Source organism: Microtus oregoni, unplaced genomic scaffold (genome assembly GCF_018167655.1).
Source record: "Microtus oregoni isolate MIOR12 unplaced genomic scaffold, Mior012 000051F_ref0000332, whole genome shotgun sequence".
NCBI lineage: Eukaryota > Metazoa > Chordata > Mammalia > Rodentia > Cricetidae > Microtus > Microtus oregoni.
In genome coordinates this window covers 3,245,416-3,262,198 of record NW_024543811.1, presented here as the reverse complement: position 1 = coordinate 3,262,198, position 16,783 = coordinate 3,245,416, and positions in this window count along the sequence as shown.

Below are 16,783 nucleotides of genomic sequence, written 5' to 3'. Positions count from 1 at the left end.
ACCCTGAGCCCTGAGCACCCAGCACCCTGAGCACTGAGCACCCAGCACCCTGAGTACTGAGCACCCAACGTACTGAGCACCGAGCACCGCGAGCACTGAGCACCCAGCACACTGAGTACTGAGCACCCAGCACACCGAGCACTGAGCACCCAGCACCCTGAGTACTGAGCACCGAGCACCCTGAGTACTGATCACCCAGCACCCTGAGTACTGAGCACCCAGCACCCTGAGTACTGAGCACTGAGCACCATGAGCACTGAGCACCCAGCACCCTGAGCACTGAGCACCCAGCATCCTGAGCAATGAGTACTGAGCACCCAGCACCCTGAGCACTGAGCACCCAGCACCCTGAGCACTGAGCACCCAGCACCCTGAGTACTGAGCACCTAACACCCCAAACACTGAGCACCGAGCACCCTGAGAACTGAGCACCGAGCACCCTGAGTACAGAGCACCCAGCACCATGAGTACTGAGCACCGAGTACCCAGAGTACTGAGCAACCTGAGTACTGAGCACCAAGCACCCCGAGATTGAGCACCCAGCACCATGAGTACTGAGCACCGAGCACCCTGAGCACTGAGCACCCAGCACCCTGAGTACTGAGCACCAAGCACCCTGAGTACTGAGCAACCAGCACCCTGAGTTCTGAGCACCCAGCACCCTGAGCACGGAGCACACTGAGTACTGAGCAAACAGCACCCTGAGCACTGAGCACCCAGCAACCCGAGCACTGAGCACACAGCACCCCGAGCACTGAGCACTGAGCACCCTGTGCACTGAGCACCGAGCACCCTGAGTACTGAGCACTGAGCACCCTGAGCACTGAGCACCCAGCACCCTGAGTACTGAGCACCCAACACCCCGAGCACTGAGCACCCAGCACCCTGAGTACTGAGCACCCTGAGTACTGAGCACTGAGCACCGAGCACCCTGAGTACTGAGCACCTTGAGGACTGAGCACCCAGCACCCTGTGCACTGAGCACCCAGCACCCTGAGTACTGAGCACCAATCACCCTGAGCACTGAGCACCCAGCACCCCGAGCACGGAGCACCCAGGACCCCAAGCACTGAGTACTGAGCACCCAGCACCCTGAGTACTGAGCACCGAGCTCCCCGAGCACTGAGCACCCTGAGTACTGAGCACCCAGCACCCCGATCACTGAGCACCCAGCACCCTGAGCACTGAGTACCCAGCACCCTGAGCACTGAGCGCCCAGTTCCCTGAGTACTGAGCACCCAGCACGCTGAGTACTGAGCACCCAGCACCCCGAGCACTGAGCACCCAGCACCCTGAGTACTGAGCACTGAGCACCCAGCACCCCGAGCACTGAGCACCCAGGACCCTGTTTACTGAGCACCCAGCACACCGAGCACTGAGCACCCAGCACCCTGAGCACTGAGCACCCAGCACCCCGAGTACTGAGCACCCAGCTCCCTGAGTACTGAGCACCGAGCACCCCGAGCAATGAGCACCCAGCACCCTGAGTACTGAGCACTGAGCACCCAGCACCCCGAGAACTGAGCACCCAGCACCCTGAGTACTGAGCACCCCGCACCCTGAGCACTGAGCACCCAGCACCCTGAGCACTGAGCACCCAGCACCCTGAGTACTGAGCGCCCAGCACCCTGAGCACTGAGCACCTGGCACCCTGAGTACTGAGCACTCAGCACCCTGAGTACTGAGCACCGAGCACCCCGAGCACTGAGCACCCAGCACCCTGAGCACGGAGCACGCCGAGGACTGAGCACCCAGCACCCTGAGCACTGAACACCCAGCACCTTGACTACTGAGCACCGAGCACCTCGAGCACTGAGCACCCAGCACCCTGAGTACTGAGCACCCAGCACCATGAGCACTTAGCACCCAGCACCCTGAGCACTGAGCACCCAGCACCCTGAGTACTGAGCATCCAACACCCAGAGTACTGAGCACCCAGCACCCTGAGCACTGAGCACCCAGCACCCTGAGCACTGAGCACCCAGCACCCAGAGTACTGAGCACCCAGCACAGAGCACCCAGCACCCTGAGTACTGAGCACCCAGCACCCTGAGAACTGAGCACTGAGCACCCTGAGCACTGAGCACCCAGCACCCTGAGTACTGAGCACCCAGCACCCTGAGTACTGAGCACTGAGCACCCTGAGCACTGAGCACCCAGCACCCTGAGCAATGAGCACCCAGCATCCTGAGCACTGAGTACTGAGCACCCAGCACCCTGAGCACTGAGCACCCAGCACCCTGAGCACTGAGCACCCAGCACCCTGAGTACTGAGCACCCAGCACCCCAAACACTGAGCACCGAGCACCCTGAGAACTGAGCACCGAGCACCCTGAGTACCGAGCACCCAGCACCATGAGTACTGAGCACCGAGTACCCAGAGTACTGAGCAACCTGAGTACTGAGCACCCAGCACCCCGAGAATGAGCACCCAGCACCATGAGTACTGAGCACCGAGCACCCTGAGCACTGAGCAGACAGCACCCTGAGTACTGAGCACCAAGCACCCTGAGTACTAAGCACCCAGCACCCTGAGTTCTGAGCACCCAGCACCCTGAGCACTGAGCACACTGAGTACTGAGCAACCAGCACCCTGAGCACTGAGCACCCAGCACACCGAGCACTGAGCACACAGCACCCCGAGCACTGAGCACTGAGCACCCTGTGCACTGAGCACCGAGCACCCTGAGTACTGAGCACTGATCACCCTGAGCACTGAGCACCCAGCACCCTGAGTACTGAGCACCCAGCACCCTGAGCACTGAGGACCCAGCAGCACGAGCACTGAGCACCCAGCACCCTGATTACTGAGCACCCAGCACCCTGAGCACTGAGGACCCAGCACCCCGAGCACTGAGCACCCAGCACGCTGAGTACTGAGCACTGAGCACCCAGCACACTGAGTACTGAGCACCCAGCACCCTGATTACTGAGCACCCAGCACCCTGAGCACTGAGCACGGAGCACCCCGAGGACTGAGCACCCAGCACCGTTAGCACTGAGCAACCAGCACCTTGAGTACTGAGCACCGAGCACCCCAAGCACTGAGCACCCAGCACCCTAAGTACTGAGCACCCAGCACCCTGAGCACTGAGCACCCAGCACCCCGAGCACTGAGCACCCAGCACCCTGAGTACTGAGCACCCAGCACCCCGAGCACTGAGCACCCAGCACCCTGAGCACTGAGCACCCAGCACACTGAGTACTGAGCACCCAGCACCCTGAGTACTGAGCACCCAGCACCCTGAGTACTGAGCACTGAGCAAACTGAGCACTGAGCACCCAGCACCCCGAGCACTGAGCACCCAGCACCCTGAGTACTGAGCACCCGGAACCCTGAGTACTGAGCACTCAGCACCCTGAGTACTGAGCACCGAGCACCCCGAGCACTGAGCACCCAGCACCCTGAGCACGGAGCACCCCGAGGACTGAGCACCCAGCACCCTGAGCACTGAGCACCCAGCACCTTGAGTACTGAGCACCGAGCACCTCGAGCACTGAGCACCCAGCACCCTGAGTACTGAGCACCCAGCACCCTGAGCACTGAGCACCCAGCACCCTGAGCACTGAGCACCCAGCACCCCGAGCACTGAGCACCCTTCACCCTGAGTACTGAGCATCCAACACCCAGAGTACTGAGCACCCAGCACCCTGAGCACTGAGCACCCAGCACCCTGAGCACTGAGCACCCAGCACCCCGAGCACTGAGCATGAAGCACACTGAGTACTGAGAACCCAGCACCCCGAGCCCTGAGCACCCAGCACCCTGAGTACTGAGCACCCTGAGTACTGAGCACCGATCACCCTGAGCACTGAGCACCCAGCACTGAGCACCCAGCACGCTGAGTACTGAGCACCCAGCACTGAGCACCCAGCACCCTGAGTACTGAGCACCCAGCACCCTGAGAACTGAGCACCGAGCACCCCGAGCACTGAGCACCGGGCACCCCGAGCACTGAGCACCCAGCACCCTGAGTACTGAGCACCCAGCACCCTGAGTACTGAGCACTGAGCACCCTGAGCACTGAGCACCCAGCACCCTGAGCACTGCGCACCCAGCATCCTGAGCACTGAGTACTGAGCACCCAGCACCCTGAGCACTGAGCACCCAGCACCCTGAGTACTGAGCACCCAGCACCCCAAACAATGAGCACCGAGCACCCTGAGATCTGAGCACCGAGCACCCTGAGCACTGAGCACACAGCACAATGAGTACTGAGCATCAAGCACCCTGAGCACTGATCACCCAGCACCCCGTGTACTGAGCACCCAGCACCCTGAGTACTGAGCACCCTGAGGACTGAGCACCGATCACCCTGAGCACTGAGCACCCAGCACCCTGAACATTGAGCACCCAGCACCCTGAGTAATGAGCACCCTGAGGACTGAGCACCAATCACCCTGAGCACTGAGCACCCAGCACCCTGAGTACTGAGCACCCAGCACCCTGAGTACTGAGCACCCTGAAGACTGAGCACCGATCACCCTGAGCACTGAGCACCCAGCACCCTGAGTACTGAGCACCCTGAGGACTGAGCACCGATCACCCTGAGCACTGAGCACCCAGCACCCTGAGTACTGAGCACCCAGCAACCTGAGTACTGAGCACCGAGCACCCCGAGTACTGAGCACACAGCACCCTGAGCACTGAGCACCCAGCACCCCGAGCACTGAGCATGCTGCACACTGAGTACTGAGCACCCAGCACCCCGAGCCCTGAGCACCCAGCACCCTGAGTACTGAGCACCCTGTGTACTGAGCACCGATCACCCTGAGCACTGAGCACCCAGCACCCTGAGTGCTGAGCACATAGCACCCTGAGCACTGAGCACCCAGCACCCTGAGTACTGAGCACCCAGCACCCTGAGAACTGAGCACCGAGCACCCCGAGCACTGAGCACCGGGCACCCCGAGCACTGAGCACCCAGCACCCTGAGTACTGAGCACCCAGCACCCTGAGTACTGAGCACTGAGCACCCTGAGCACTGAGCACCCAGCACCCTGAGCAATGAGCACCCAGCATCCTGAGCACTGAGTACTGAGCACCCAGCACCCTGAGCACTGAGCACCCAGCACCCTGAGCACTGAGCACCCAGCACCCTGAGTACTGAGCACCCAGCACCCCAAACACTGAGCACCGAGCACCCTGAGAACTGAGCACTGAGCACCCTGAGTACAGAGCACCCAGCACCATGAATACTGAGCACCGAGTACCCAGAGTACTGAGCAACCTGAGTACTGAGCACCCAGCACCCCGAGAATGAGCACACAGCACCATGAGTACTGAGCACCGAGCACCCTGAGCACTGAGCAGACAGCACCCTGAGTACTGAGCACCAAGCACCCTGAGTACTAAGCACCCAGTACCCTGAGTTCTGAGCACCCAGCACCCTGAGCACTGAGCACACTGAGTACTGAGCAACCAGCACCCTGAGCACTGAGCACCCAGCACACCGAGCACTGAGGACCCAGCAGCACGAGCACTGAGCAGGCAGCACCCTGATTACTGAGCACCCAGCACCCTGAGCACTGAGGACCCAGCACCCCGAGCACTGAGCACCCAGCACGCTGAGTACTGAGCACTGAGCACCCAGCACCCTGAGTACTGAGCACCCAGCACCCCGAGCACTGAGCACCGAGCACCCTGATTACTGAGCACCCAGCACCCTGAGCACTGAGCACGGAGCACCCCGAAGACTGAGCACCCAGCACCGCTAGCACTGAGCAACCAGCACCTTGAGTACTGAGCACCGAGCACCCCGAGCACTGAGCACCCAGCACCCTAAGTACTGAGCACCCAGCACCCTGAGCACTGAGCACCCAGCACCCCGAGCACTGAGCACCCAGCACCCTGAGTACTGAGCACCCAGCACCCCGAGCACTGAGCACCCAGCACCCTGAGCACTGAGCACCCAGCACCCTGAGTACTGAGCACCGAGCACCCTGAGCACTGAGCACCCAGCACCCTGAGTACTGAGCACCCAGCACCCTGAGTACTGAGCACTGAGCAAACTGAGCACTGAGCACCCAGCACCCCGATCACTGAGCACCCAGCACCCTGAGTACTGAGCACTCAGCACCCTGAGTACTGAGCACCGAGCACCCCGAGCACTGAGCACCCAGCACCCTGAGCACGGAGCACCCCGAGGACTGAGCACCCAGCACCCTGAGCACTGAGCACACAGCACCTTGAGTACTGAGCACCGAGCACCTCGAGCACTGAGCACCCAGCACCCTGAGTACTGAGCACTCAGCACCATGAGCACTGAGCACCCAGCACCCTGAGCACTGAGCACCCAGCACCCCGAGCACTGAGCACCCTTCACCCTGAGTACTGAGCATCCAACACCCAGAGTACTGAGCACCCAGCACCCTGAGCACTGAGCACCCAGCACCCTGAGCACTGAGCACCCAGCACCCCGAGCACTGAGCATGCAGCACACTGAGTACTGAGAACCCAGCACCCCGAGCCCTGAGCACCCAGCACCCTGAGTACTGAGCACCCTGAGTACTGAGCACCGATCACCCTGAGCACTGAGCACCCAGCACTGAGCACCCAGCACGCTGAGTACTGAGCACCCAGCACTGAGCACCCAGCACCCTGAGTACTGAGCACCCAGCACCCTGAGTACTGAGCACTGAGCACACTGAGCACTGAGCAACCAGCACCCTGAGCACTGAGCACCCCGCATCCTGAGCACTGAGTACTGAGCACCCAGCACCCTGAGCACTGAGCACCCAGCACCCTGAGTACTGAGCACCCAGCACCCCAAACAATGAGCACCGAGCACCCTGAGATCTGAGCACCGAGCACCCTGAGCACTGAGCACACAGCACAATGAGTACTGAGCATCAAGCACCCTGAGCACTGAGCACCCAGAACCCTGAGCATTGAGCACACAGCACCCTGAGCCCTGAGCACCCAGCACCCTGAGCACTGAGCACCCAGCACCCTGAGTACTGAGCACCCAACGTACTGAGCACCGAGCACCGCGAGCACTGAGCACCCAGCACACTGAGTACTGAGCACCCAGCACACCGAGCACTGAGCACCCAGCACCCTGAGTACTGAGCACCGAGCACCCTGAGTACTGATCACCCAGCACCCTGAGTACTGAGCACCCAGCACCCTGAGTACTGAGCACTGAGCACCATGAGCACTGAGCACCCAGCACCCTGAGCACTGAGCACCCAGCATCCTGAGCAATGAGTACTGAGCACCCAGCACCCTGAGCACTGAGCACCCAGCACCCTGAGCACTGAGCACCCAGCACCCTGAGTACTGAGCACCTAACACCCCAAACACTGAGCACCGAGCACCCTGAGAACTGAGCACCGAGCACCCTGAGTACAGAGCACCCAGCACCATGAGTACTGAGCACCGAGTACCCAGAGTACTGAGCAACCTGAGTACTGAGCACCAAGCACCCCGAGATTGAGCACCCAGCACCATGAGTACTGAGCACCGAGCACCCTGAGCACTGAGCACCCAGCACCCTGAGTACTGAGCACCAAGCACCCTGAGTACTGAGCAACCAGCACCCTGAGTTCTGAGCACCCAGCACCCTGAGCACGGAGCACACTGAGTACTGAGCAAACAGCACCCTGAGCACTGAGCACCCAGCAACCCGAGCACTGAGCACACAGCACCCCGAGCACTGAGCACTGAGCACCCTGTGCACTGAGCACCGAGCACCCTGAGTACTGAGCACTGAGCACCCTGAGCACTGAGCACCCAGCACCCTGAGTACTGAGCACCCAACACCCCGAGCACTGAGCACCCAGCACCCTGAGTACTGAGCACCCTGAGTACTGAGCACTGAGCACCGAGCACCCTGAGTACTGAGCACCTTGAGGACTGAGCACCCAGCACCCTGTGCACTGAGCACCCAGCACCCTGAGTACTGAGCACCAATCACCCTGAGCACTGAGCACCCAGCACCCCGAGCACGGAGCACCCAGGACCCCAAGCACTGAGTACTGAGCACCCAGCACCCTGAGTACTGAGCACCGAGCTCCCCGAGCACTGAGCACCCTGAGTACTGAGCACCCAGCACCCCGATCACTGAGCACCCAGCACCCTGAGCACTGAGTACCCAGCACCCTGAGCACTGAGCGCCCAGTTCCCTGAGTACTGAGCACCCAGCACGCTGAGTACTGAGCACCCAGCACCCCGAGCACTGAGCACCCAGCACCCTGAGTACTGAGCACTGAGCACCCAGCACCCCGAGCACTGAGCACCCAGGACCCTGTTTACTGAGCACCCAGCACACCGAGCACTGAGCACCCAGCACCCTGAGCACTGAGCACCCAGCACCCCGAGTACTGAGCACCCAGCTCCCTGAGTACTGAGCACCGAGCACCCCGAGCAATGAGCACCCAGCACCCTGAGTACTGAGCACTGAGCACCCAGCACCCCGAGAACTGAGCACCCAGCACCCTGAGTACTGAGCACCCCGCACCCTGAGCACTGAGCACCCAGCACCCTGAGCACTGAGCACCCAGCACCCTGAGTACTGAGCGCCCAGCACCCTGAGCACTGAGCACCTGGCACCCTGAGTACTGAGCACTCAGCACCCTGAGTACTGAGCACCGAGCACCCCGAGCACTGAGCACCCAGCACCCTGAGCACGGAGCACGCCGAGGACTGAGCACCCAGCACCCTGAGCACTGAACACCCAGCACCTTGACTACTGAGCACCGAGCACCTCGAGCACTGAGCACCCAGCACCCTGAGTACTGAGCACCCAGCACCATGAGCACTTAGCACCCAGCACCCTGAGCACTGAGCACCCAGCACCCTGAGTACTGAGCATCCAACACCCAGAGTACTGAGCACCCAGCACCCTGAGCACTGAGCACCCAGCACCCTGAGCACTGAGCACCCAGCACCCAGAGTACTGAGCACCCAGCACAGAGCACCCAGCACCCTGAGTACTGAGCACCCAGCACCCTGAGAACTGAGCACTGAGCACCCTGAGCACTGAGCACCCAGCACCCTGAGTACTGAGCACCCAGCACCCTGAGTACTGAGCACTGAGCACCCTGAGCACTGAGCACCCAGCACCCTGAGCAATGAGCACCCAGCATCCTGAGCACTGAGTACTGAGCACCCAGCACCCTGAGCACTGAGCACCCAGCACCCTGAGCACTGAGCACCCAGCACCCTGAGTACTGAGCACCCAGCACCCCAAACACTGAGCACCGAGCACCCTGAGAACTGAGCACCGAGCACCCTGAGTACCGAGCACCCAGCACCATGAGTACTGAGCACCGAGTACCCAGAGTACTGAGCAACCTGAGTACTGAGCACCCAGCACCCCGAGAATGAGCACCCAGCACCATGAGTACTGAGCACCGAGCACCCTGAGCACTGAGCAGACAGCACCCTGAGTACTGAGCACCAAGCACCCTGAGTACTAAGCACCCAGCACCCTGAGTTCTGAGCACCCAGCACCCTGAGCACTGAGCACACTGAGTACTGAGCAACCAGCACCCTGAGCACTGAGCACCCAGCACACCGAGCACTGAGCACACAGCACCCCGAGCACTGAGCACTGAGCACCCTGTGCACTGAGCACCGAGCACCCTGAGTACTGAGCACTGATCACCCTGAGCACTGAGCACCCAGCACCCTGAGTACTGAGCACCCAGCACCCTGAGCACTGAGGACCCAGCAGCACGAGCACTGAGCACCCAGCACCCTGATTACTGAGCACCCAGCACCCTGAGCACTGAGGACCCAGCACCCCGAGCACTGAGCACCCAGCACGCTGAGTACTGAGCACTGAGCACCCAGCACACTGAGTACTGAGCACCCAGCACCCTGATTACTGAGCACCCAGCACCCTGAGCACTGAGCACGGAGCACCCCGAGGACTGAGCACCCAGCACCGTTAGCACTGAGCAACCAGCACCTTGAGTACTGAGCACCGAGCACCCCAAGCACTGAGCACCCAGCACCCTAAGTACTGAGCACCCAGCACCCTGAGCACTGAGCACCCAGCACCCCGAGCACTGAGCACCCAGCACCCTGAGTACTGAGCACCCAGCACCCCGAGCACTGAGCACCCAGCACCCTGAGCACTGAGCACCCAGCACACTGAGTACTGAGCACCCAGCACCCTGAGTACTGAGCACCCAGCACCCTGAGTACTGAGCACTGAGCAAACTGAGCACTGAGCACCCAGCACCCCGAGCACTGAGCACCCAGCACCCTGAGTACTGAGCACCCGGAACCCTGAGTACTGAGCACTCAGCACCCTGAGTACTGAGCACCGAGCACCCCGAGCACTGAGCACCCAGCACCCTGAGCACGGAGCACCCCGAGGACTGAGCACCCAGCACCCTGAGCACTGAGCACCCAGCACCTTGAGTACTGAGCACCGAGCACCTCGAGCACTGAGCACCCAGCACCCTGAGTACTGAGCACCCAGCACCCTGAGCACTGAGCACCCAGCACCCTGAGCACTGAGCACCCAGCACCCCGAGCACTGAGCACCCTTCACCCTGAGTACTGAGCATCCAACACCCAGAGTACTGAGCACCCAGCACCCTGAGCACTGAGCACCCAGCACCCTGAGCACTGAGCACCCAGCACCCCGAGCACTGAGCATGAAGCACACTGAGTACTGAGAACCCAGCACCCCGAGCCCTGAGCACCCAGCACCCTGAGTACTGAGCACCCTGAGTACTGAGCACCGATCACCCTGAGCACTGAGCACCCAGCACTGAGCACCCAGCACGCTGAGTACTGAGCACCCAGCACTGAGCACCCAGCACCCTGAGTACTGAGCACCCAGCACCCTGAGAACTGAGCACCGAGCACCCCGAGCACTGAGCACCGGGCACCCCGAGCACTGAGCACCCAGCACCCTGAGTACTGAGCACCCAGCACCCTGAGTACTGAGCACTGAGCACCCTGAGCACTGAGCACCCAGCACCCTGAGCACTGCGCACCCAGCATCCTGAGCACTGAGTACTGAGCACCCAGCACCCTGAGCACTGAGCACCCAGCACCCTGAGTACTGAGCACCCAGCACCCCAAACAATGAGCACCGAGCACCCTGAGATCTGAGCACCGAGCACCCTGAGCACTGAGCACACAGCACAATGAGTACTGAGCATCAAGCACCCTGAGCACTGATCACCCAGCACCCCGTGTACTGAGCACCCAGCACCCTGAGTACTGAGCACCCTGAGGACTGAGCACCGATCACCCTGAGCACTGAGCACCCAGCACCCTGAACATTGAGCACCCAGCACCCTGAGTAATGAGCACCCTGAGGACTGAGCACCAATCACCCTGAGCACTGAGCACCCAGCACCCTGAGTACTGAGCACCCAGCACCCTGAGTACTGAGCACCCTGAAGACTGAGCACCGATCACCCTGAGCACTGAGCACCCAGCACCCTGAGTACTGAGCACCCTGAGGACTGAGCACCGATCACCCTGAGCACTGAGCACCCAGCACCCTGAGTACTGAGCACCCAGCAACCTGAGTACTGAGCACCGAGCACCCCGAGTACTGAGCACACAGCACCCTGAGCACTGAGCACCCAGCACCCCGAGCACTGAGCATGCTGCACACTGAGTACTGAGCACCCAGCACCCCGAGCCCTGAGCACCCAGCACCCTGAGTACTGAGCACCCTGTGTACTGAGCACCGATCACCCTGAGCACTGAGCACCCAGCACCCTGAGTGCTGAGCACATAGCACCCTGAGCACTGAGCACCCAGCACCCTGAGTACTGAGCACCCAGTACCCTGAGCACTGAGCACCCAGTACCCTGAGTACTGAGCACCGAGCACCCTGAGCACTGAGCACCCAGCTCCCTGAGAACTGAGCACCCAGCACCCTGAGTACTGAGCACCCAGCACCCTGAGCACTGAGCACCCAGCACCCTGAGCACTGAGCACCCAGCACCCTGAGCACTGAGCACCCAGCACCCTGAGTACTGAGCACCCAACGTACTGAGCACCAAGCACCCCGAGCACTGAGCACCCAGCACCCTGAGTACTGAGCACCCAGCACCCTGAGTACTGAGCACCCAGCACCCCGAGCACTGAGCACCCAGCACCCCGAGCACTGAGCACTGAGCACCCTGAGTACTGAGCACTGAGCACCCTTAGTACTGAGCACCGAGCACCCTGAGTTCTGAGCACCCAGCACCCTGAGCACTGAGCACGGAGCACCCCGAGGACTGAGCACCCAGCACCGTGAGCACTGAGCAGCCAGCACCTTGAGTACTGAGCACCCAGCACCCTGAGCACTGAGCACCCAGCACCCTGAGTACTGAGCACCCAGCACCCCGAGCACTGAGCAACCAGCACCCCGAGCACTGAGCTCCCAGCACCCCGAGAATGAGCACCCAGCACCCTGAGTACTGAGAACCGAGCACCCTGAGTACTGAGCACCCAGCACGCTGAGCACTGAGCACCCAGCACCCCGAGTACTGAGCAAACAGCACCCCGAGCACTGAGCACCGAGCACCCCGAGAATGAGCACCCAGCACCCTGAGTACTGAGCACCCAGCACCCTGAGTACTGAGCACCCAGCACCCCGAGCACTGAGCACCCTGAGTATTGAGCACCCAGCACCCTGAGTACTGAGCACTAAGCACCCAGAGCGCTGAGCACCCAGCCCCCCAAGCACGGAGCACCCAGGACCGCGAGCACTGAGTACTGAGCACCCAGCACCCTGAGTACTGAGCACCGAGCTCCCCGAGAACTGAGCACCCTGAGTACTGAGCACCCAGCACCCCGATCACAGAGCACCCAGCACCCTCAGCACTGAGCACCCAGCACCCCGAGTACTGAGCACCCAGCAACCTGAGTACTGAGCACCCTGAGGACTGAGCACCGATCACCCTGAGCACTGAGCACCCAGCACCCCGAACACTGAGCACCCAGCACCCTGAGTACTGAGCACCCTGAGGACTGAGCACCAATCACCCTGAGCACTGAGCACCCAGCACCCTGAGTACTGAGCACCCAGCACCCTGAGTACTGAGCACCGAGCACCCCGAGTACTGAGCACACAGCACCCTGAGCACTGAGCACCCAGAACCCCGAGCACTGAGCATGCTGCACACTGAGTACTGAGCACCCAGCACCCCGAGCCCTGAGCACCCAGCACCCTGAGTACTGAGCACCCTGAGTACTGAGCACCGATCACCCTGAGCACTGAGCACCCAGCACCCTGAGTACTGAGCACCCAGCACTCTGAGCACTGAGCACCCAGCACCCTGAGTACTGAGCACCCAGTACCCTGAGCACTGAGCACCCAGTACCCTGAGTACTGAGCACCGAGCACCCTGAGCACTGAGCACCCAGCACCCTGAGAACTGAGCACCCAGCACCCTGAGTACTGAGCACCCAGCACCCTGAGCACTGAGCACCCAGCACCCTGAGCACTGAGCACCCAGCACCCTGAGCACTGAGCACCCAGCACCCTGAGTACTGAGCACCCAACGTACTGAGCACCAAGCACCCCGAGCACTGAGCACCCAGCACCCTGAGTACTGAGCACCCAGCACCCCGAGTACTGAACACCCAGGACCCCGAGCACTGAGCACCCAGCACCCCGAGCACTGAGCACTGAGCACCCTGAGTACTGAGCACTGAGCACCCTTAGTACTGAGCACCGAGCACCCTGAGTACTGAGCACCCAGCACCCTGAGCACTGAGCACGGAGCACCCCGAGGACTGAGCACCCAGCACCGTGAGCACTGAGCAGCCAGCACCTTGAGTACTGAGCACTGAGCACCCCGAGCACTGAGCACCCAGCACTCTAAGTACTGAGCACCCAGCACCCTGAGCACTGACTACCCAGCACCCCGAGCACTGAGCACCCTGTACCCCGAACACTGAGCACCCAGTACCCTGAGCACTGAGCACCCAGCACCCCAAGCACTGAGCACCCAGCACCCTGAGTACTGAGTACTGAGCACCCAGCACCCTGAGCACTGAGCACCCAGCACCCTGAGTACTGAGCACCGAGCACCCCGAGCACGGAGCACCCAGCACCCTGAGTACTGAGCACCCAGCACCAAGAGTACTGAGCACCGAGCATCCTGAGCACTGAGCACCGAGCACCCCGAGCACAGAGCACCCAAAACCCTTAGTACTGAGCACCCTGCAACAAGAGTACTGAGCACCGAGCACCCTGAGTACTGAGCACCGAGGACCCTGAGCACTGAGCACCCAGCACGCTGAGTACTGAGAACCCAGCACCCTGAGTACTGAGAACTGAGCACTGAGCACCCTGAGCACTGAGCACCCAGCACCCTGAGTAATGAGCACCCAGCACCAAGAGTACTGAGCACCGAGCACCCCAAGCACTGAGCACCCAGCACCCTGAGTAATGAGCACCCAGCACCCCGAGTACTGAGCACCCAGCACCGTGAGTACTGAGCACCCAGCACCCTGAGTACTGAGCACCCAGCCCCCTGAGCACTGAGCACAAAGCACCCTGGGTACTGAGCACCCAGCACCCCGAGCACTGAGCACCCCGCACCCTGAGCACTGAGCACCCAGCACCCCGAGTACTGAGCACCCAGCACCCTGAGTGCTGAGCACCGAGCACCCCGAGCACTGAGCACCCAACACCCTGAGTACTGAGCACCCAGCACCCTGAGGACTGAGCACCCAGCACCCCGAGCACTGAGCACCCAGCACCCCGAGCACTGAGCACCCAGCACCCCGAGAATGAGCACCCAGCAGCCTGAGTACTGAGAACCGAGCACCCTGAGTACTGAGCACCCAGCACGCTGAGCACTGAGCACCCAGCACCCCGAGTACTGAGCAAACAGCACCCCGAGCACTGAGCACCCAGCACCCCGAGAATGAGCACCCAGCACCCTGAGTACTGAGCACCCAGCACCCTGAGTACTGAGCACCCAGCACCCCGAGCACTGAGCACCCTGAGTACTGAGCACCCAACACCCTGAGTACTGAGCACCCAGCACCCCGAGCACTGAGCACCCAGCACCCCGAGCACTGAGCACTGAGCACCCTGAGTACTGAGCACTGAGCACCCTTAGTACTGAGCACCGAGCACCCTGAGTACTGAGCACCCAGCACCCTGAGCACTGAGCACGGAGCACCCCGAGGACTGAGCACCCAGCACCGTGAGCACTGAGCAGCCAGCACCTTGAGTACTGAGCACCGAGCACCCTGAGCACTGAGCTCCCAGCACCCTAAGTACTGAGCACCCAGCACCCTGAGCACTGAGCACCCAGCACCCCAAGCACTGAGCACCCAGCACCCTGAGTACTGAGTACTGAGCACCCTAAGTACTGAGCACCCAGCACCCTGAGCACTGAGCACCCAGCACCCTGAGTACTGAGCACCGAGCATCCGGAGTACTGAGCACCCTGCACCCCGAGCACTGAGCACCCAGCACCCTGAGCACTGAGCACCCAGCACCCCAAGCACTGAGCACCCAGCACCCTGAGTACTGAGTACTGAGCACCCTGAGTACTGAGCACCCAGCACCCTGAGCACTGAGCACCCAGCAACAAGAGTACTGAGCACCGAGCATACTGAACACTGAGCACCCAGGACCCTGAGCACTGAGCACAAAGCACGCTGAGTACTGAGCACTGAGCACCATGAGTACTGAGCACCGAGGATCCTGAGCACTGAGGACCCAGCACGCTGAGTACTGAGCACCCAGCACCCTGAGTACTGAGCACTGAGCAATGAGCACCCAGCACCCTGAGTACTGAGCACCCAGCACCCTGAGTACTGAGCACTGAGCACTGAGCACCCTGTGCACTGAGCACCCAGCACCCCGAGCACTGAGCACTGAGCACCCTGAGTACTGAGCACCCAGCACCCTGAGTACTGAGCACCCAGCACCCCGAGCACTGAGCACCCATCACCCTGAGCACTGAGCACCCAGCACCCTGAGTACTGAGCATCAAGCACCCTGAGCACTGAGCACCCAGCACCCTGAGCACTGAGCACCCAGCACCCTGAGCACTGAGCACCCAGCACCCTGAGTACTGAGCACCCAACGTACTGAGCATCGAGCACCCCGAGCACTGAGCACCCAGGACCCTGAGTACTGAGCACCCAGCACCCCGAGCACTGAGCACCCAGCACCCTGAGTACTGAGCACCGAGCACCCTGAGTACTGAGCACCCAGCACCCCGAGCACTGAGCACCCAGCACCCCGAGCACTGAGCACCCAGCACTGAGCACCCAGCACCCTGAGTACTGAGCACCCAGCACCCTGAGTACTGAGCACAGAGCACCCCGAGCATTGAGCACCCAGCACCCTGAGTACTGAGCACCCAGCACCCCGAGCACTGAGCACCCAGCACCCCGAGCACTGAGCACCCAGCACTGAGCACCCAGCACCCCAAGCACTGAGCACCCAGCACTGAGCACAAAGCACCCTGAGTACTGAGCATCGAACACCCCGAGCACTGAGCACCCAGCACCCCGAGTACTGAGCACCCAGCACCCTGAGTACTGAGCACTGAGCACTGAGCACCCTGAGCACTGAGCACCCAGCATCCTGAGCACTGAGTACTGAGCACCCAGCACCCTAAGCACTGAGCACCCAGCACCCTGAGCACTGAGCACCCAGCACCCTGAGTACTGAGCACCCAGCACCCCGAGCACTGAGCACCCAGCACCCCGAGCACTGAGCACTGAGCACCCTTAGTACTGAGCACTGAGCACCCTTAGTACTGAGCACCGAGCACCCTGAGTACTGAGCACCCAGCACCCTGAGCACTGAGCTCCGAGCACCCCGAGGACTGAGCACCC